This window comes from Phyllobates terribilis, unplaced genomic scaffold, assembly GCF_046119375.1.
Source record: "Phyllobates terribilis strain yellow unplaced genomic scaffold, ASM4611937v1 Scaffold_108__1_contigs__length_5656254, whole genome shotgun sequence".
Lineage (NCBI taxonomy): Eukaryota > Metazoa > Chordata > Amphibia > Anura > Dendrobatidae > Phyllobates > Phyllobates terribilis.
In genome coordinates this window covers 1,924,085-1,944,130 of record NW_027362868.1, presented here as the reverse complement: position 1 = coordinate 1,944,130, position 20,046 = coordinate 1,924,085, and the positions used below count along the sequence as shown (strand labels likewise).

The following is a 20,046-nucleotide window of genomic DNA, read 5'->3' as shown; positions in this document are numbered from 1 at the left end:
GAGAAGAAAAGCAAAGCCAAAGAGTCCATCCCAAAATCCGACAAACAAGCAAAATGAACAAAAAGCATTGAATTCAATTCTTTCTGATTTTAGAAACTGCATTAAAGAAGGGGTGCACCGGTCCTGGAGATACTGCAATACCAGGTCAATGCATGGAGTGGACAGAGCAAGCTCTTTTTCCATCTCCCTGTTCTAAAAATCCATTTAATATATGGTCCCCAGATAGGGGACGTATCAGATATTAAACTGATAAGAACAGATACTACACTTGATCTTAGCCAAAAGGCCGAGAAGCGATAACCAGAATTGGTTTCCGACTACGGTGCCACCCAAGGATTCTGAAAAGTCCATTTGTGGAGATGGCCACCTGGACTCCCGTTAAGAAGACATGCTGTCAACCTCTAGATCCCTCACATGCCTGCACTTTTCGGCTTGCTGCTGCTGCAATCCACGCGTTTTAGATCTGCATAACTCCACCTCTTTTAGCACAGTACCCTCAACCCCCGGCTGTTCCCACCCGCCTTAACACCGTTGGAAGGGAGGAGAACCAATTAAGGCGGGGGGGGGGGGTGGAACGAGCAGCTGTCTACCCTTAGCAGGAGGGTTGCTGATTAATTACCTCTCCTGCTGCTGCTGCTGCTGGCTGTCCAGCAGCAGACTGAAGGTGGCTGCTGCTGTGCGCAGGTATATAAAGGCTCAGAGCCTATTATGACACGCGCAGCCAGCGTTCCATTGCCACATTCCGTCTACTGCAGGCGGGATACCTGGATGGCTGAATGTCACTGAGAAGCTCACAGAGACCGCCATAAGCAACAGTTTAAAAGAATGCCACAGACTAATCAACCAAACTTTTTGGGTTGGTTTCTCTTTTATAGTCTGCAGGCATTAAATGAAAGAAGTCAGTGTTCCAGCAGAGGGAGACAACGTTTCAGAAAAGGCATTGTAGCAAACCAAAAAAGAAATTTTAAGCGCAGCAGAGTAACCAGCTCACATACCTGTTAGCTCAGGTGAGTTTAAAAGGCTGCTGTTGATAACAAGGGCATTTGCTAAATAGATGGTGTGTGTGCAACAATATACTGAAAGGTCAATTATATTGTGCAGCTTATCTCACCACCTGTAGTTATTTAGGTGAAAGCTCCAAAATGCTTGCCTAATATGTCTGTTTATCCAAAAGGAAGTATAGAGGGAGAGCTAGATAGATAGCATTGCATTACATTACATTACATGGCAATGCAATGCACAGTTGCTGAAGTTGAACCAAAATGAGCTTGTCATCTGGCTTCTGCAACTTTTAACATGAAAAATCCAATGAGGAGAAGAAAAGCAAAGCCAAAGAGTCCATCCCAAAATCCGACAAACAAGCAAAATGAACAAAAAGCATTGAATTCAATTCTTTCTGATTTTAGAAACTGCATTAAAGAAGGGGTGCACCGGTCCTGGAGATACTGCAATACCAGGTCAATGCGTGGAGTGGACAGAGCAAGCTCTTTTTCCATCTCCCTGTTCTAAAAATCCATTTAATATATGGTCCCCAGATAGGGGACGTATCAGATATTAAACTGATAAGAACAGATACTACACTTGATCTTAGCCAAAAGGCCGAGAAGCGATAACCAGAATTGGTTTCCGACTACGGTGCCACCCAAGGATTCTGAAAAGTCCATTTGTGGAGATGGCCACCTGGACTCCCGTTAAGAAGACATGCTGTCAACCTCTAGATCCCTCACATGCCTGCACTTTTCGGCTTGCTGCTGCTGCAATCCACGCGTTTTAGATCTGCATAACTCCACCTCTTTTAGCACAGTACCCTCAACCCCCGGCTGTTCCCACCCGCCTCAACACCGTTGGAAGGGAGGAGAACCAATTAAGGCGGGGGGGGGGGGGTGGAACGAGCAGCTGTCTACCCTTAGCAGGAGGGTTGCTGATTAATTACCTCTCCTGCTGCTGCTGCTGCTGGCTGTCCAGCAGCAGACTGAAGGTGGCTGCTGCTGTGCGCAGGTATATAAAGGCTCAGAGCCTATTATGACACGCGCAGACAGCGTTCCATTGCCACATTCCGTCTACTGCAGGCGGGATACCTGGATGGCTGAATGTCACTGAGAAGCTCACAGAGACCGCCATAAGCAACAGTTTAAAAGAATGCCACAGACTAATCAACCAAACTTTTTGGGTTGGTTTCTCTTTTATAGTCTGCAGGCATTAAATGAAAGAAGTCAGTGTTCCAGCAGAGGGAGACAACGTTTCAGAAAAGGCATTGTAGCAAACCAAAAAAGAAATTTTAAGCGCAGCAGAGTAACCAGCTCACATACCTGTTAGCTCAGGTGAGTTTAAAAGGCTGCTGTTGATAACAAGGGCATTTGCTAAATAGATGGTGTGTGTGCAACAATATACTGAAAGGTCAATTATATTGTGCAGCTTATCTCACCACCTGTAGTTATTTAGGTGAAAGCTCCAAAATGCTTGCCTAATATGTCTGTTTATCCAAAAGGAAGTATAGAGGGAGAGCTAGATAGATAGCATTGCATTACATTACATTACATGGCAATGCAATGCACAGTTGCTGAAGTTGAACCAAAATGAGCTTGTCATCTGGCTTCTGCAACTTTTAACATGAAAAATCCAATGAGGAGAAGAAAAGCAAAGCCAAAGAGTCCATCCCAAAATCCGACAAACAAGCAAAATGAACAAAAAGCATTGAATTCAATTCTTTCTGATTTTAGAAACTGCATTAAAGAAGGGGTGCACCGGTCCTGGAGATACTGCAATACCAGGTCAATGCGTGGAGTGGACAGAGCAAGCTCTTTTTCCATCTCCCTGTTCTAAAAATCCATTTAATATATGGTCCCCAGATAGGGGACGTATCAGATATTAAACTGATAAGAACAGATACTACACTTGATCTTAGCCAAAAGACCGAGAAGCGATAACCAGAATTGGTTTCCGACTACGGTGCCACCCAAGGATTCTGAAAAGTCCATTTGTGGAGATGGCCACCTGGACTCCCGTTAAGAAGACATGCTGTCAACCTCTAGATCCCTCACATGCCTGCACTTTTCGGCTTGCTGCTGCTGCAATCCACGCGTTTTAGATCTGCATAACTCCACCTCTTTTAGCACAGTACCCTCAACCCCCGGCTGTTCCCACCCGCCTCAACACCGTTGGAAGGGAGGAGAACCAATTAAGGCGGGGGGGAGGGGTGGAACGAGCAGCTGTCTACCCTTAGCAGGAGGGTTGCTGATTAATTACCTCTCCTGCTGCTGCTGCTGCTGGCTGTCCAGCAGCAGACTGAAGGTGGCTGCTGCTGTGCGCAGGTATATAAAGGCTCAGAGCCTATTATGACACGCGCAGCCAGCGTTCCATTGCCACATTCTGTCTACTGCAGGCGGGATACCTGGATGGCTGAATGTCACTGAGAAGCTCACAGAGACCGCCATAAGCAACAGTTTAAAAGAATGCCACAGACTAATCAACCAAACTTTTTGGGTTGGTTTCTCTTTTATAGTCTGCAGGCATTAAATGAAAGAAGTCAGTGTTCCAGCAGAGGGAGACAACGTTTCAGAAAAGGCATTGTAGCAAACCAAAAAAGAAATTTTAAGCGCAGCAGAGTAACCAGCTCACATACCTGTTAGCTCAGGTGAGTTTAAAAGGCTGCTGTTGATAACAAGGGCATTTGCTAAATAGATGGTGTGTGTGCAACAATATACTGAAAGGTCAATTATATTGTGCAGCTTATCTCACCACCTGTAGTTATTTAGGTGAAAGCTCCAAAATGCTTGCCTAATATGTCTGTTTATCCAAAAGGAAGTATAGAGGGAGAGCTAGATAGATAGCATTGCATTACATTACATTACATGGCAATGCAATGCACAGTTGCTGAAGTTGAACCAAAATGAGCTTGTCATCTGGCTTCTGCAACTTTTAACATGAAAAATCCAATGAGGAGAAGAAAAGCAAAGCCAAAGAGTCCATCCCAAAATCCGACAAACAAGCAAAATGAACAAAAAGCATTGAATTCAATTCTTTCTGATTTTAGAAACTGCATTAAAGAAGGGGTGCACCGGTCCTGGAGATACTGCAATACCAGGTCAATGCGTGGAGTGGACAGAGCAAGCTCTTTTTCCATCTCCCTGTTCTAAAAATCCATTTAATATATGGTCCCCAGATAGGGGACGTATCAGATATTAAACTGATAAGAACAGATACTACACTTGATCTTAGCCAAAAGGCCGAGAAGCGATAACCAGAATTGGTTTCCGACTACGGTGCCACCCAAGGATTCTGAAAAGTCCATTTGTGGAGATGGCCACCTGGACTCCCGTTAAGAAGACATGCTGTCAACCTCTAGATCCCTCACATGCCTGCACTTTTCGGCTTGCTGCTGCTGCAATCCACGCGTTTTAGATCTGCATAACTCCACCTCTTTTAGCACAGTACCCTCAACCCCCAGCTGTTCCCACCCGCCTCAACACCGTTGGAAGGGAGGAGAACCAATTAAGGCGGGGGGGGGGGGTGGAACGAGCAGCTGTCTACCCTTAGCAGGAGGGTTGCTGATTAATTACCTCTCCTGCTGCTGCTGCTGCTGGCTGTCCAGCAGCAGACTGAAGGTGGCTGCTGCTGTGCGCAGGTATATAAAGGCTCAGAGCCTATTATGACACGCGCAGCCAGCGTTCCATTGCCACATTCCGTCTACTGCAGGCGGGATACCTGGATGGCTGAATGTCACTGAGAAGCTCACAGAGACCGCCATAAGCAACAGTTTAAAAGAATGCCACAGACTAATCAACCAAACTTTTTGGGTTGGTTTCTCTTTTATAGTCTGCAGGCATTAAATGAAAGAAGTCAGTGTTCCAGCAGAGGGAGACAACGTTTCAGAAAAGGCATTGTAGCAAACCAAAAAAGAAATTTTAAGCGCAGCAGAGTAACCAGCTCACATACCTGTTAGCTCAGGTGAGTTTAAAAGGCTGCTGTTGATAACAAGGGCATTTGCTAAATAGATGGTGTGTGTGCAACAATATACTGAAAGGTCAATTATATTGTGCAGCTTATCTCACCACCTGTAGTTATTTAGGTGAAAGCTCCAAAATGCTTGCCTAATATGTCTGTTTATCCAAAAGGAAGTATAGAGGGAGAGCTAGATAGATAGCATTGCATTACATTACATTACATGGCAATGCAATGCACAGTTGCTGAAGTTGAACCAAAATGAGCTTGTCATCTGGCTTCTGCAACTTTTAACATGAAAAATCCAATGAGGAGAAGAAAAGCAAAGCCAAAGAGTCCATCCCAAAATCCGACAAACAAGCAAAATGAACAAAAAGCATTGAATTCAATTCTTTCTGATTTTAGAAACTGCATTAAAGAAGGGGTGCACCGGTCCTGGAGATACTGCAATACCAGGTCAATGCGTGGAGTGGACAGAGCAAGCTCTTTTTCCATCTCCCTGTTCTAAAAATCCATTTAATATATGGTCCCCAGATAGGGGACGTATCAGATATTAAACTGATAAGAACAGATACTACACTTGATCTTAGCCAAAAGGCCGAGAAGCGATAACCAGAATTGGTTTCCGACTACGGTGCCACCCAAGGATTCTGAAAAGTCCATTTGTGGAGATGGCCACCTGGACTCCCGTTAAGAAGACATGCTGTCAATCTCTAGATCCCTCACATGCCTGCACTTTTCGGCTTGCTGCTGCTGCAATCCACGCGTTTTAGATCTGCATAACTCCACCTCTTTTAGCACAGTACCCTCAACCCCCGGCTGTTCCCACCCGCCTCAACACCGTTGGAAGGGAGGAGAACCAATTAAGGCGGGGGGGGGGGTGGAACGAGCAGCTGTCTACCCTTAGCAGGAGGGTTGCTGATTAATTACCTCTCCTGCTGCTGCTGCTGCTGGCTGTCCAGCAGCAGACTGAAGGTGGCTGCTGCTGTGCGCAGGTATATAAAGGCTCAGAGCCTATTATGACACGCGCAGCCAGCGTTCCATTGCCACATTCCGTCTACTGCAGGCGGGATACCTGGATGGCTGAATGTCACTGAGAAGCTCACAGAGACCGCCATAAGCAACAGTTTAAAAGAATGCCACAGACTAATCAACCAAACTTTTTGGGTTGGTTTCTCTTTTATAGTCTGCAGGCATTAAATGAAAGAAGTCAGTGTTCCAGCAGAGGGAGACAACGTTTCAGAAAAGGCATTGTAGCAAACCAAAAAAGAAATTTTAAGCGCAGCAGAGTAACCAGCTCACATACCTGTTAGCTCAGGTGAGTTTAAAAGGCTGCTGTTGATAACAAGGGCATTTGCTAAATAGATGGTGTGTGTGCAACAATATACTGAAAGGTCAATTATATTGTGCAGCTTATCTCACCACCTGTAGTTATTTAGGTGAAAGCTCCAAAATGCTTGCCTAATATGTCTGTTTATCCAAAAGGAAGTATAGAGGGAGAGCTAGATAAATAGCATTGCATTACATTACATTACATGGCAATGCAATGCACAGTTCCTGAAGTTGAACCAAAATGAGCTTGTCATCTGGCTTCTGCAACTTTTAACATGAAAAATCCAATGAGGAGAAGAAAAGCAAAGCCAAAGAGTCCATCCCAAAATCCGACAAACAAGCAAAATGAACAAAAAGCATTGAATTCAATTCTTTCTGATTTTAGAAACTGCATTAAAGAAGGGGTGCACCGGTCCTGGAGATACTGCAATACCAGGTCAATGCGTGGAGTGGACAGAGCAAGCTCTTTTTCCATCTCCCTGTTCTAAAAATCCATTTAATATATGGTCCCCAGATAGGGGACGTATCAGATATTAAACTGATAAGAACAGATACTACACTTGATCTTAGCCAAAAGGCCGAGAAGCGATAACCAGAATTGGTTTCCGACTACGGTGCCACCCAAGGATTCTGAAAAGTCTATTTGTGGAGATGGCCACCTGGACTCCCGTTAAGAAGACATGCTGTCAACCTCTAGATCCCTCACATGCCTGCACTTTTCGGCTTGCTGCTGCTGCAATCCACGCGTTTTAGATCTGCATAACTCCACCTCTTTTAGCACAGTACCCTCAACCCCCGGCTGTTCCCACCCGCCTCAACACCGTTGGAAGGGAGGAGAACCAATTAAGGCGGGGGGGGGGGTGGAACGAGCAGCTGTCTACCCTTAGCAGGAGGGTTGCTGATTAATTACCTCTCCTGCTGCAGCTGCTGCTGGCTGTCCAGCAGCAGACTGAAGGTGGCTGCTGCTGTGCGCAGGTATATAAAGGCTCAGAGCCTATTATGACACGCGCAGCCAGCGTTCCATTGCCACATTCCGTCTACTGCAGGCGGGATACCTGGATGGCTGAATGTCACTGAGAAGCTCACAGAGACCGCCATAAGCAACAGTTTAAAAGAATGCCACAGACTAATCAACCAAACTTTTTGGGTTGGTTTCTCTTTTATAGTCTGCAGGCATTAAATGAAAGAAGTCAGTGTTCCAGCAGAGGGAGACAACGTTTCAGAAAAGGCATTGTAGCAAACCAAAAAAGAAATTTTAAGCGCAGCAGAGTAACCAGCTCACATACCTGTTAGCTCAGGTGAGTTTAAAAGGCTGCTGTTGATAACAAGGGCATTTGCTAAATAGATGGTGTGTGTGCAACAATATACTGAAAGGTCAATTATATTGTGCAGCTTATCTCACCACCTGTAGTTATTTAGGTGAAAGCTCCAAAATGCTTGCCTAATATGTCTGTTTATCCAAAAGGAAGTATAGAGGGAGAGCTAGATAGATAGCATTGCATTACATTACATTACATGGCAATGCAATGCACAGTTGCTGAAGTTGAACCAAAATGAGCTTGTCATCTGGCTTCTGCAACTTTTAACATGAAAAATCCAATGAGGAGAAGAAAAGCAAAGCCAAAGAGTCCATCCCAAAATCCGACAAACAAGCAAAATGAACAAAAAGCATTGAATTCAATTCTTTCTGATTTTAGAAACTGCATTAAAGAAGGGGTGCACCGGTCCTGGAGATACTGCAATACCAGGTCAATGCGTGGAGTGGACAGAGCAAGCTCTTTTTCCATCTCCCTGTTCTAAAAATCCATTTAATATATGGTCCCCAGATAGGGGACGTATCAGATATTAAACTGATAAGAACAGATACTACACTTGATCTTAGCCAAAAGGCCGAGAAGCGATAACCAGAATTGGTTTCCGACTACGGTGCCACCCAAGGATTCTGAAAAGTCCATTTGTGGAGATGGCCACCTGGACTCCCGTTAAGAAGACATGCTGTCAACCTCTAGATCCCTCACATGCCTGCACTTTTCGGCTTGCTGCTGCTGCAATCCACGCGTTTTAGATCTGCATAACTCCACCTCTTTTAGCACAGTACCCTCAACCCCCGGCTGTTCCCACCCGCCTCAACACCGTTGGAAGGGAGGAGAACCAATTAAGGCGGGGGGGGGGGTGGAACGAGCAGCTGTCTACCCTTAGCAGGAGGGTTGCTGATTAATTACCTCTCCTGCTGCTGCTGCTGCTGGCTGTCCAGCAGCAGACTGAAGGTGGCTGCTGCTGTGCGCAGGTATATAAAGGCTCAGAGCCTATTATGACACGCGCAGCCAGCGTTCCATTGCCACATTCCGTCTACTGCAGGCGGGATACCTGGATGGCTGAATGTCACTGAGAAGCTCACAGAGACCGCCATAAGCAACAGTTTAAAAGAATGCCACAGACTAATCAACCAAACTTTTTGGGTTGGTTTCTCTTTTATAGTCTGCAGGCATTAAATGAAAGAAGTCAGTGTTCCAGCAGAGGGAGACAACGTTTCAGAAAAGGCATTGTAGCAAACCAAAAAAGAAATTTTAAGCGCAGCAGAGTAACCAGCTCACATACCTGTTAGCTCAGGTGAGTTTAAAAGGCTGCTGTTGATAACAAGGGCATTTGCTAAATAGATGGTGTGTGTGCAACAATATACTGAAAGGTCAATTATATTGTGCAGCTTATCTCACCACCTGTAGTTATTTAGGTGAAAGCTCCAAAATGCTTGCCTAATATGTCTGTTTATCCAAAAGGAAGTATAGAGGGAGAGCTAGATAGATAGCATTGCATTACATTACATTACATGGCAATGCAATGCACAGTTGCTGAAGTTGAACCAAAATGAGCTTGTCATCTGGCTTCTGCAACTTTTAACATGAAAAATCCAATGAGGAGAAGAAAAGCAAAGCCAAAGAGTCCATCCCAAAATCCGACAAACAAGCAAAATGAACAAAAAGCATTGAATTCAATTCTTTCTGATTTTAGAAACTGCATTAAAGAAGGGGTGCACCGGTCCTGGAGATACTGCAATACCAGGTCAATGCGTGGAGTGGACAGAGCAAGCTCTTTTTCCATCTCCCTGTTCTAAAAATCCATTTAATATATGGTCCCCAGATAGGGGACGTATCAGATATTAAACTGATAAGAACAGATACTACACTTGATCTTAGCCAAAAGGCCGAGAAGCGATAACCAGAATTGGTTTCCGACTACGGTGCCACCCAAGGATTCTGAAAAGTCCATTTGTGGAGATGGCCACCTGGACTCCCGTTAAGAAGACATGCTGTCAACCTCTAGATCCCTCACATGCCTGCACTTTTCGGCTTGCTGCTGCTGCAATCCACGCGTTTTAGATCTGCATAACTCCACCTCTTTTAGCACAGTACCCTCAACCCCCGGCTGTTCCCACCCGCCTCAACACCGTTGGAAGGGAGGAGAACCAATTAAGGCGGGGGGGGGGGGGTGGAACGAGCAGCTGTCTACCCTTAGCAGGAGGGTTGCTGATTAATTACCTCTCCTGCTGCTGCTGCTGCTGGCTGTCCAGCAGCAGACTGAAGGTGGCTGCTGCTGTGCGCAGGTATATAAAGGCTCAGAGCCTATTATGACACGCGCAGCCAGCGTTCCATTGCCACATTCCGTCTACTGCAGGCGGGATACCTGGATGGCTGAATGTCACTGAGAAGCTCACAGAGACCGCCATAAGCAACAGTTTAAAAGAATGCCACAGACTAATCAACCAAACTTTTTGGGTTGGTTTCTCTTTTATAGTCTGCAGGCATTAAATGAAAGAAGTCAGTGTTCCAGCAGAGGGAGACAACGTTTCAGAAAAGGCATTGTAGCAAACCAAAAAAGAAATTTTAAGCGCAGCAGAGTAACCAGCTCACATACCTGTTAGCTCAGGTGAGTTTAAAAGGCTGCTGTTGATAACAAGGGCATTTGCTAAATAGATGGTGTGTGTGCAACAATATACTGAAAGGTCAATTATATTGTGCAGCTTATCTCACCACCTGTAGTTATTTAGGTGAAAGCTCCAAAATGCTTGCCTAATATGTCTGTTTATCCAAAAGGAAGTATAGAGGGAGAGCTAGATAGATAGCATTGCATTACATTACATTACATGGCAATGCAATGCACAGTTGCTGAAGTTGAACCAAAATGAGCTTGTAATCTGGCTTCTGCAACTTTTAACATGAAAAATCCAATGAGGAGAAGAAAAGCAAAGCCAAAGAGTCCATCCCAAAATCCGACAAACAAGCAAAATGAACAAAAAGCATTGAATTCAATTCTTTCTGATTTTAGAAACTGCATTAAAGAAGGGGTGCACCGGTCCTGGAGATACTGCAATACCAGGTCAATGCGTGGAGTGGACAGAGCAAGCTCTTTTTCCATCTCCCTGTTCTAAAAATCCATTTAATATATGGTCCCCAGATAGGGGACGTATCAGATATTAAACTGATAAGAACAGATACTACACTTGATCTTAGCCAAAAGGCCGAGAAGCGATAACCAGAATTGGTTTCCGACTACGGTGCCACCCAAGGATTCTGAAAAGTCCATTTGTGGAGATGGCCACCTGGACTCCCGTTAAGAAGACATGCTGTCAACCTCTAGATCCCTCACATGCCTGCACTTTTCGGCTTGCTGCTGCTGCAATCCACGCGTTTTAGATCTGCATAACTCCACCTCTTTTAGCACAGTACCCTCAACCCCCGGCTGTTCCCACCCGCCTCAACACCGTTGGAAGGGAGGAGAACCAATTAAGGCGGGGGGGGGGGTGGAACGAGCAGCTGTCTACCCTTAGCAGGAGGGTTGCTGATTAATTACCTCTCCTGCTGCTGCTGCTGCTGGCTGTCCAGCAGCAGACTGAAGGTGGCTGCTGCTGTGCGCAGGTATATAAAGGCTCAGAGCCTATTATGACACGCGCAGCCAGCGTTCCATTGCCACATTCCGTCTACTGCAGGCGGGATACCTGGATGGCTGAATGTCACTGAGAAGCTCACAGAGACCGCCATAAGCAACAGTTTAAAAGAATGCCACAGACTAATCAACCAAACTTTTTGGGTTGGTTTCTCTTTTATAGTCTGCAGGCATTAAATGAAAGAAGTCAGTGTTCCAGCAGAGGGAGACAACGTTTCAGAAAAGGCATTGTAGCAAACCAAAAAAGAAATTTTAAGCGCAGCAGAGTAACCAGCTCACATACCTGTTAGCTCAGGTGAGTTTAAAAGGCTGCTGTTGATAACAAGGGCATTTGCTAAATAGATGGTGTGTGTGCAACAATATACTGAAAGGTCAATTATATTGTGCAGCTTATCTCACCACCTGTAGTTATTTAGGTGAAAGCTCCAAAATGCTTGCCTAATATGTCTGTTTATCCAAAAGGAAGTATAGAGGGAGAGCTAGATAGATAGCATTGCATTACATTACATTACATGGCAATGCAATGCACAGTTGCTGAAGTTGAACCAAAATGAGCTTGTCATCTGGCTTCTGCAACTTTTAACATGAAAAATCCAATGAGGAGAAGAAAAGCAAAGCCAAAGAGTCCATCCCAAAATCCGACAAACAAGCAAAATGAACAAAAAGCATTGAATTCAATTCTTTCTGATTTTAGAAACTGCATTAAAGAAGGGGTGCACCGGTCCTGGAGATACTGCAATACCAGGTCAATGCGTGGAGTGGACAGAGCAAGCTCTTTTTCCATCTCCCTGTTCTAAAAATCCATTTAATATATGGTCCCCAGATAGGGGACGTATCAGATATTAAACTGATAAGAACAGATACTACACTTGATCTTAGCCAAAAGGCCGAGAAGCGATAACCAGAATTGGTTTCCGACTACGGTGCCACCCAAGGATTCTGAAAAGTCCATTTGTGGAGATGGCCACCTGGACTCCCGTTAAGAAGACATGCTGTCAACCTCTAGATCCCTCACATGCCTGCACTTTTCGGCTTGCTGCTGCTGCAATCCACGCGTTTTAGATCTGCATAACTCCACCTCTTTTAGCACAGTACCCTCAACCCCCGGCTGTTCCCACCCGCCTCAACACCGTTGGAAGGGAGGAGAACCAATTAAGGCGGGGGGGGGGGGGGTGGAACGAGCAGCTGTCTACCCTTAGCAGGAGGGTTGCTGATTAATTACCTCTCCTGCTGCTGCTGCTGCTGGCTGTCCAGCAGCAGACTGAAGGTGGCTGCTGCTGTGCGCAGGTATATAAAGGCTCAGAGCCTATTATGACACGCGCAGCCAGCGTTCCATTGCCACATTCCGTCTACTGCAGGCGGGATACCTGGATGGCTGAATGTCACTGAGAAGCTCACAGAGACCGCCATAAGCAACAGTTTAAAAGAATGCCACAGACTAATCAACCAAACTTTTTGGGTTGGTTTCTCTTTTATAGTCTGCAGGCATTAAATGAAAGAAGTCAGTGTTCCAGCAGAGGGAGACAACGTTTCAGAAAAGGCATTGTAGCAAACCAAAAAAGAAATTTTAAGCGCAGCAGAGTAACCAGCTCACATACCTGTTAGCTCAGGTGAGTTTAAAAGGCTGCTGTTGATAACAAGGGCATTTGCTAAATAGATGGTGTGTGTGCAACAATATACTGAAAGGTCAATTATATTGTGCAGCTTATCTCACCACCTGTAGTTATTTAGGTGAAAGCTCCAAAATGCTTGCCTAATATGTCTGTTTATCCAAAAGGAAGTATAGAGGGAGAGCTAGATAGATAGCATTGCATTACATTACATTACATGGCAATGCAATGCACAGTTGCTGAAGTTGAACCAAAATGAGCTTGTCATCTGGCTTCTGCAACTTTTAACATGAAAAATCCAATGAGGAGAAGAAAAGCAAAGCCAAAGAGTCCATCCCAAAATCCGACAAACAAGCAAAATGAACAAAAAGCATTGAATTCAATTCTTTCTGATTTTAGAAACTGCATTAAAGAAGGGGTGCACCGGTCCTGGAGATACTGCAATACCAGGTCAATGCGTGGAGTGGACAGAGCAAGCTCTTTTTCCATCTCCCTGTTCTAAAAATCCATTTAATATATGGTCCCCAGATAGGGGACGTATCAGATATTAAACTGATAAGAACAGATACTACACTTGATCTTAGCCAAAAGGCCGAGAAGCGATAACCAGAATTGGTTTCCGACTACGGTGCCACCCAAGGATTCTGAAAAGTCCATTTGTGGAGATGGCCACCTGGACTCCCGTTAAGAAGACATGCTGTCAACCTCTAGATCCCTCACATGCCTGCACTTTTCGGCTTGCTGCTGCTGCAATCCACGCGTTTTAGATCTGCATAACTCCACCTCTTTTAGCACAGTACCCTCAACCCCCGGCTGTTCCCACCCGCCTCAACACCGTTGGAAGGGAGGAGAACCAATTAAGGCGGGGGGGGGGGTGGAACGAGCAGCTGTCTACCCTTAGCAGGAGGGTTGCTGATTAATTACCTCTCCTGCTGCTGCTGCTGCTGGCTGTCCAGCAGCAGACTGAAGGTGGCTGCTGCTGTGCGCAGGTATATAAAGGCTCAGAGCCTATTATGACACGCGCAGCCAGCGTTCCATTGCCACATTCCGTCTACTGCAGGCGGGATACCTGGATGGCTGAATGTCACTGAGAACTCACAGAGACCGCCATAAGCAACAGTTTAAAAGAATGCCACAGACTAATCAACCAAACTTTTTGGGTTGGTTTCTCTTTTATAGTCTGCAGGCATTAAATGAAAGAAGTCAGTGTTCCAGCAGAGGGAGACAACGTTTCAGAAAAGGCATTGTAGCAAACCAAAAAAGAAATTTTAAGCGCAGCAGAGTAACCAGCTCACATACCTGTTAGCTCAGGTGAGTTTAAAAGGCTGCTGTTGATAACAAGGGCATTTGCTAAATAGATGGTGTGTGTGCAACAATATACTGAAAGGTCAATTATATTGTGCAGCTTATCTCACCACCTGTAGTTATTTAGGTGAAAGCTCCAAAATGCTTGCCTAATATGTCTGTTTATCCAAAAGGAAGTATAGAGGGAGAGCTAGATAGATAGCATTGCATTACATTACATTACATGGCAATGCAATGCACAGTTGCTGAAGTTGAACCAAAATGAGCTTGTCATCTGGCTTCTGCAACTTTTAACATGAAAAATCCAATGAGGAGAAGAAAAGCAAAGCCAAAGAGTCCATCCCAAAATCCGACAAACAAGCAAAATGAACAAAAAGCATTGAATTCAATTCTTTCTGATTTTAGAAACTGCATTAAAGAAGGGGTGCACCGGTCCTGGAGATACTGCAATACCAGGTCAATGCGTGGAGTGGACAGAGCAAGCTCTTTTTCCATCTCCCTGTTCTAAAAATCCATTTAATATATGGTCCCCAGATAGGGGACGTATCAGATATTAAACTGATAAGAACAGATACTACACTTGATCTTAGCCAAAAGGCCGAGAAGCGATAACCAGAATTGGTTTCCGACTACGGTGCCACCCAAGGATTCTGAAAAGTCCATTTGTGGAGATGGCCACCTGGACTCCCGTTAAGAAGACATGCTGTCAACCTCTAGATCCCTCACATGCCTGCACTTTTCGGCTTGCTGCTGCTGCAATCCACGCGTTTTAGATCTGCATAACTCCACCTCTTTTAGCACAGTACCCTCAACCCCCGGCTGTTCCCACCCGCCTCAACACCGTTGGAAGGGAGGAGAACCAATTAAGGCGGGGGGGGGGGTGGAACGAGCAGCTGTCTACCCTTAGCAGGAGGGTTGCTGATTAATTACCTCTCCTGCTGCTGCTGCTGCTGGCTGTCCAGCAGCAGACTGAAGGTGGCTGCTGCTGTGCGCAGGTATATAAAGGCTCAGAGCCTATTATGACACGCGCAGACAGCGTTCCATTGCCACATTCCGTCTACTGCAGGCGGGATACCTGGATGGCTGAATGTCACTGAGAAGCTCACAGAGACCGCCATAAGCAACAGTTTAAAAGAATGCCACAGACTAATCAACCAAACTTTTTGGGTTGGTTTCTCTTTTATAGTCTGCAGGCATTAAATGAAAGAAGTCAGTGTTCCAGCAGAGGGAGACAACGTTTCAGAAAAGGCATTGTAGCAAACCAAAAAAGAAATTTTAAGCGCAGCAGAGTAACCAGCTCACATACCTGTTAGCTCAGGTGAGTTTAAAAGGCTGCTGTTGATAACAAGGGCATTTGCTAAATAGATGGTGTGTGTGCAACAATATACTGAAAGGTCAATTATATTGTGCAGCTTATCTCACCACCTGTAGTTATTTAGGTGAAAGCTCCAAAATGCTTGTCTAATATGTCTGTTTATCCAAAAGGAAATATAGAGGGAGAGCTAGATAGATAGCATTGCATTACATTACATTACATGGCAATGCAATGCACAGTTGCTGAAGTTGAACCAAAATGAGCTTGTCATCTGGCTTCTGCAACTTTTAACATGAAAAATCCAATGAGGAGAAGAAAAGCAAAGCCAAAGAGTCCATCCCAAAATCCGACAAACAAGCAAAATGAACAAAAAGCATTGAATTCAATTCTTTCTGATTTTAGAAACTGCATTAAAGAAGGGGTGCACCGGTCCTGGAGATACTGCAATACCAGGTCAATGCGTGGAGTGGACAGAGCAAGCTCTTTTTCCATCTCCCTGTTCTAAAAATCCATTTAATATATGGTCCCCAGATAGGGGACGTATCAGATATTAAACTGATAAGAACAGATACTACACTTGATCTTAGCCAAAAGACCGAGAAGCGATAACCAGAATTGGTTTCCGACTACGGTGCCACCCAAGGATTCTGAAAAGTCCATTTGTGGAGATGGCCACCTGGACTCCCGTTAAGAAGACATGCTGTCAACCTCTAGATCCCTCACATGCCTGCACTTTTCGGCTTGCTGCTGCTGCAATCCACGCGTTTTAGATCTGCATAACTCCACCTCTTTTAGCACAGTACCCTCAACCCCCGGCTGTTCCCACCCGCCTCAACACCGTTGGAAGGGAGGAGAACCAATTAAGGCGGGGGGGAGGGGTGGAACGAGCAGCTGTCTACCCTTAGCAGGAGGGTTGCTGATTAATTACCTCTCCTGCTGCTGCTGCTGCTGGCTGTCCAGCAGCAGACTGAAGGTGGCTGCTGCTGTGCGCAGGTATATAAAGGCTCAGAGCCTATTATGACACGCGCAGCCAGCGTTCCATTGCCACATTCCGTCTACTGCAGGCGGGATACCTGGATGGCTGAATGTCACTGAGAAGCTCACAGAGACCGCCATAAGCAACAGTTTAAAAGAATGCCACAGACTAATCAACCAAACTTTTTGGGTTGGTTTCTCTTTTATAGTCTGCAGGCATTAAATGAAAGAAGTCAGTGTTCCAGCAGAGGGAGACAACGTTTCAGAAAAGGCATTGTAGCAAACCAAAAAAGAAATTTTAAGCGCAGCAGAGTAACCAGCTCACATACCTGTTAGCTCAGGTGAGTTTAAAAGGCTGCTGTTGATAACAAGGGCATTTGCTAAATAGATGGTGTGTGTGCAACAATATACTGAAAGGTCAATTATATTGTGCAGCTTATCTCACCACCTGTAGTTATTTAGGTGAAAGCTCCAAAATGCTTGCCTAATATGTCTGTTTATCCAAAAGGAAGTATAGAGGGAGAGCTAGATAGATAGCATTGCATTACATTACATTACATGGCAATGCAATGCACAGTTGCTGAAGTTGAACCAAAATGAGCTTGTCATCTGGCTTCTGCAACTTTTAACATGAAAAATCCAATGAGGAGAAGAAAAGCAAAGCCAAAGAGTCCATCCCAAAATCCGACAAACAAGCAAAATGAACAAAAAGCATTGAATTCAATTCTTTCTGATTTTAGAAACTGCATTAAAGAAGGGGTGCACCGGTCCTGGAGATACTGCAATACCAGATCAATGCGTGGAGTGGACAGAGCAAGCTCTTTTTCCATCTCCCTGTTCTAAAAATCCATTTAATATATGGTCCCCAGATAGGGGACGTATCAGATATTAAACTGATAAGAACAGATACTACACTTGATCTTAGCCAAAAGGCCGAGAAGCGATAACCAGAATTGGTTTCCGACTACGGTGCCACCCAAGGATTCTGAAAAGTCTATTTGTGGAGATGGCCACCTGGACTCCCGTTAAGAAGACATGCTGTCAACCTCTAGATCCCTCACATGCCTGCACTTTTCGGCTTGCTGCTGCTGCAATCCACGCGTTTTAGATCTGCATAACTCCACCTCTTTTAGCACAGTACCCTCAACCCCCGGCTGTTCCCACCCGCCTCAACACCGTTGGAAGGGAGGAGAACCAATTAAGGCGGGGGGGGGGGTGGAACGAGCAGCTGTCTACCCTTAGCAGGAGGGTTGCTGATTAATTACCTCTCCTGCTGCTGCTGCTGCTGGCTGTCCAGCAGCAGACTGAAGGTGGCTGCTGCTGTGCGCAGGTATATAAAGGCTCAGAGCCTATTATGACACGCGCAGCCAGCGTTCCATTGCCACATTCCGTCTACTGCAGGCGGGATACCTGGATGGCTGAATGTCACTGAGAAGCTCACAGAGACCGCCATAAGCAACAGTTTAAAAGAATGCCACAGACTAATCAACCAAACTTTTTGGGTTGGTTTCTCTTTTATAGTCTGCAGGCATTAAATGAAAGAAGTCAGTGTTCCAGCAGAGGGAGACAACGTTTCAGAAAAGGCATTGTAGCAAACCAAAAAAGAAATTTTAAGCGCAGCAGAGTAACCAGCTCACATACCTGTTAGCTCAGGTGAGTTTAAAAGGCTGCTGTTGATAACAAGGGCATTTGCTAAATAGATGGTGTGTGTGCAACAATATACTGAAAGGTCAATTATATTGTGCAGCTTATCTCACCACCTGTAGTTATTTAGGTGAAAGCTCCAAAATGCTTGCCTAATATGTCTGTTTATCCAAAAGGAAGTATAGAGGGAGAGCTAGATAGATAGCATTGCATTACATTACATTACATGGCAATGCAATGCACAGTTGCTGAAGTTGAACCAAAATGAGCTTGTCATCTGGCTTCTGCAACTTTTAACATGAAAAATCCAATGAGGAGAAGAAAAGCAAAGCCAAAGAGTCCATCCCAAAATCCGACAAACAAGCAAAATGAACAAAAAGCATTGAATTCAATTCTTTCTGATTTTAGAAACTGCATTAAAGAAGGGGTGCACCGGTCCTGGAGATACTGCAATACCAGGTCAATGCGTGGAGTGGACAGAGCAAGCTCTTTTTCCATCTCCCTGTTCTAAAAATCCATTTAATATATGGTCCCCAGATAGGGGACGTATCAGATATTAAACTGATAAGAACAGATACTACACTTGATCTTAGCCAAAAGGCCGAGAAGCGATAACCAGAATTGGTTTCCGACTACGGTGCCACCCAAGGATTCTGAAAAGTCCATTTGTGGAGATGGCCACCTGGACTCCCGTTAAGAAGACATGCTGTCAACCTCTAGATCCCTCACATGCCTGCACTTTTCGGCTTGCTGCTGCTGCAATCCACGCGTTTTAGATCTGCATAACTCCACCTCTTTTAGCACAGTACCCTCAACCCCTGGCTGTTCCCACCCGCCTCAACACCGTTGGAAGGGAGGAGAACCAATTAAGGCGGGGGGGGGGTGGAACGAGCAGCTGTCTACCCTTAGCAGGAGGGTTGCTGATTAATTACCTCTCCTGCTGCTGCTGCTGCTGGCTGTCCAGCAGCAGACTGAAGGTGGCTGCTGCTGTGCGCAGGTATATAAAGGCTCAGAGCCTATTATGACACGCGCAGCCAGCGTTCCATTGCCACATTCCGTCTACTGCAGGCGGGATACCTGGATGGCTGAATGTCACTGAGAAGCTCACAGAGACCGCCATAAGCAACAGTTTAAAAGAATGCCACAGACTAATCATCCAAACTTTTTGGGTTGGTTTCTCTTTTATAGTCTGCAGGCATTAAATGAAAGAAGTCAGTGTTCCAGCAGAGGGAGACAACGTTTCAGAAAAGGCATTGTAGCAAACCAAAAAAGAAATTTTAAGCGCAGCAGAGTAACCAGCTCACATACCTGTTAGCTCAGGTGAGTTTAAAAGGCTGCTGTTGATAACAAGGGCATTTGCTAAATAGATGGTGTGTGTGCAACAATATACTGAAAGGTCAATTATATTGTGCAGCTTATCTCACCACCTGTAGTTATTTAGGTGAAAGCTCCAAAATGCTTGCCTAATATGTCTGTTTATCCAAAAGGAAGTATAGAGGGAGAGCTAGATAGATAGCATTGCATTACATTACATTACATGGCAATGCAATGCACAGTTGCTGAAGTTGAACCAAAATGAGCTTGTCATCTGGCTTCTGCAACTTTTAACATGAAAAATCCAATGAGGAGAAGAAAAGCAAAGCCAAAGAGTCCATCCCAAAATCCGACAAACAAGCAAAATGAACAAAAAGCATTGAATTCAATTCTTTCTGATTTTAGAAACTGCATTAAAGAAGGGGTGCACCGGTCCTGGAGATACTGCAATACCAGGTCAATGCGTGGAGTGGACAGAGCAAGCTCTTTTTCCATCTCCCTGTTCTAAAAATCCATTTAATATATGGTCCCCAGATAGGGGACGTATCAGATATTAAACTGATAAGAACAGATACTACACTTGATCTTAGCCAAAAGGCCGAGAAGCGATAACCAGAATTGGTTTCCGACTACGGTGCCACCCAAGGATTCTGAAAAGTCCATTTGTGG

General features: G+C 45.1%; 16 non-coding genes across 16 annotated transcripts; all 16 read right to left on the bottom strand.

The window, feature by feature from the left end:
- Positions 1–107: 107 nt before the first annotated feature.
- Positions 108–298, bottom strand: LOC141200269 (U2 spliceosomal RNA). The gene has a single exon (XR_012271994.1). It is a non-coding gene; the product is annotated as a U2 spliceosomal RNA (small nuclear RNA).
- A 1,122-nt stretch (positions 299–1,420) lies between these two features.
- LOC141199391 (U2 spliceosomal RNA) lies at positions 1,421–1,611 on the bottom strand. Its single transcript, XR_012271145.1, has one exon. It is a non-coding gene; the product is annotated as a U2 spliceosomal RNA (small nuclear RNA).
- Positions 1,612–2,734: 1,123 nt separating this feature from the next.
- LOC141200611 (U2 spliceosomal RNA) lies at positions 2,735–2,925 on the bottom strand. The gene has a single exon (XR_012272327.1). It is a non-coding gene; the product is annotated as a U2 spliceosomal RNA (small nuclear RNA).
- Positions 2,926–4,047: 1,122 nt separating this feature from the next.
- On the bottom strand, positions 4,048–4,238 carry LOC141199390 (U2 spliceosomal RNA). The gene has a single exon (XR_012271144.1). It is a non-coding gene; the product is annotated as a U2 spliceosomal RNA (small nuclear RNA).
- A 1,122-nt stretch (positions 4,239–5,360) lies between these two features.
- On the bottom strand, positions 5,361–5,551 carry LOC141199389 (U2 spliceosomal RNA). Its single transcript, XR_012271143.1, has one exon. It is a non-coding gene; the product is annotated as a U2 spliceosomal RNA (small nuclear RNA).
- Positions 5,552–6,672: 1,121 nt separating this feature from the next.
- Positions 6,673–6,863, bottom strand: LOC141199388 (U2 spliceosomal RNA). Its single transcript, XR_012271142.1, has one exon. It is a non-coding gene; the product is annotated as a U2 spliceosomal RNA (small nuclear RNA).
- Positions 6,864–7,984: 1,121 nt separating this feature from the next.
- LOC141199386 (U2 spliceosomal RNA) lies at positions 7,985–8,175 on the bottom strand. Its single transcript, XR_012271140.1, has one exon. It is a non-coding gene; the product is annotated as a U2 spliceosomal RNA (small nuclear RNA).
- Positions 8,176–9,296: 1,121 nt separating this feature from the next.
- Positions 9,297–9,487, bottom strand: LOC141199385 (U2 spliceosomal RNA). The gene has a single exon (XR_012271139.1). It is a non-coding gene; the product is annotated as a U2 spliceosomal RNA (small nuclear RNA).
- Positions 9,488–10,610: 1,123 nt separating this feature from the next.
- LOC141199384 (U2 spliceosomal RNA) lies at positions 10,611–10,801 on the bottom strand. Its single transcript, XR_012271138.1, has one exon. It is a non-coding gene; the product is annotated as a U2 spliceosomal RNA (small nuclear RNA).
- Positions 10,802–11,922: 1,121 nt separating this feature from the next.
- Positions 11,923–12,113, bottom strand: LOC141199383 (U2 spliceosomal RNA). Its single transcript, XR_012271137.1, has one exon. It is a non-coding gene; the product is annotated as a U2 spliceosomal RNA (small nuclear RNA).
- A 1,124-nt stretch (positions 12,114–13,237) lies between these two features.
- Positions 13,238–13,428, bottom strand: LOC141199382 (U2 spliceosomal RNA). Its single transcript, XR_012271136.1, has one exon. It is a non-coding gene; the product is annotated as a U2 spliceosomal RNA (small nuclear RNA).
- A 1,120-nt stretch (positions 13,429–14,548) lies between these two features.
- On the bottom strand, positions 14,549–14,739 carry LOC141199380 (U2 spliceosomal RNA). The gene has a single exon (XR_012271134.1). It is a non-coding gene; the product is annotated as a U2 spliceosomal RNA (small nuclear RNA).
- A 1,121-nt stretch (positions 14,740–15,860) lies between these two features.
- LOC141200610 (U2 spliceosomal RNA) lies at positions 15,861–16,051 on the bottom strand. The gene has a single exon (XR_012272326.1). It is a non-coding gene; the product is annotated as a U2 spliceosomal RNA (small nuclear RNA).
- Positions 16,052–17,173: 1,122 nt separating this feature from the next.
- Positions 17,174–17,364, bottom strand: LOC141200430 (U2 spliceosomal RNA). Its single transcript, XR_012272151.1, has one exon. It is a non-coding gene; the product is annotated as a U2 spliceosomal RNA (small nuclear RNA).
- Positions 17,365–18,485: 1,121 nt separating this feature from the next.
- Positions 18,486–18,676, bottom strand: LOC141199379 (U2 spliceosomal RNA). The gene has a single exon (XR_012271133.1). It is a non-coding gene; the product is annotated as a U2 spliceosomal RNA (small nuclear RNA).
- Positions 18,677–19,796: 1,120 nt separating this feature from the next.
- Positions 19,797–19,987, bottom strand: LOC141199378 (U2 spliceosomal RNA). Its single transcript, XR_012271132.1, has one exon. It is a non-coding gene; the product is annotated as a U2 spliceosomal RNA (small nuclear RNA).
- Positions 19,988–20,046: the final 59 nt, after the last annotated feature.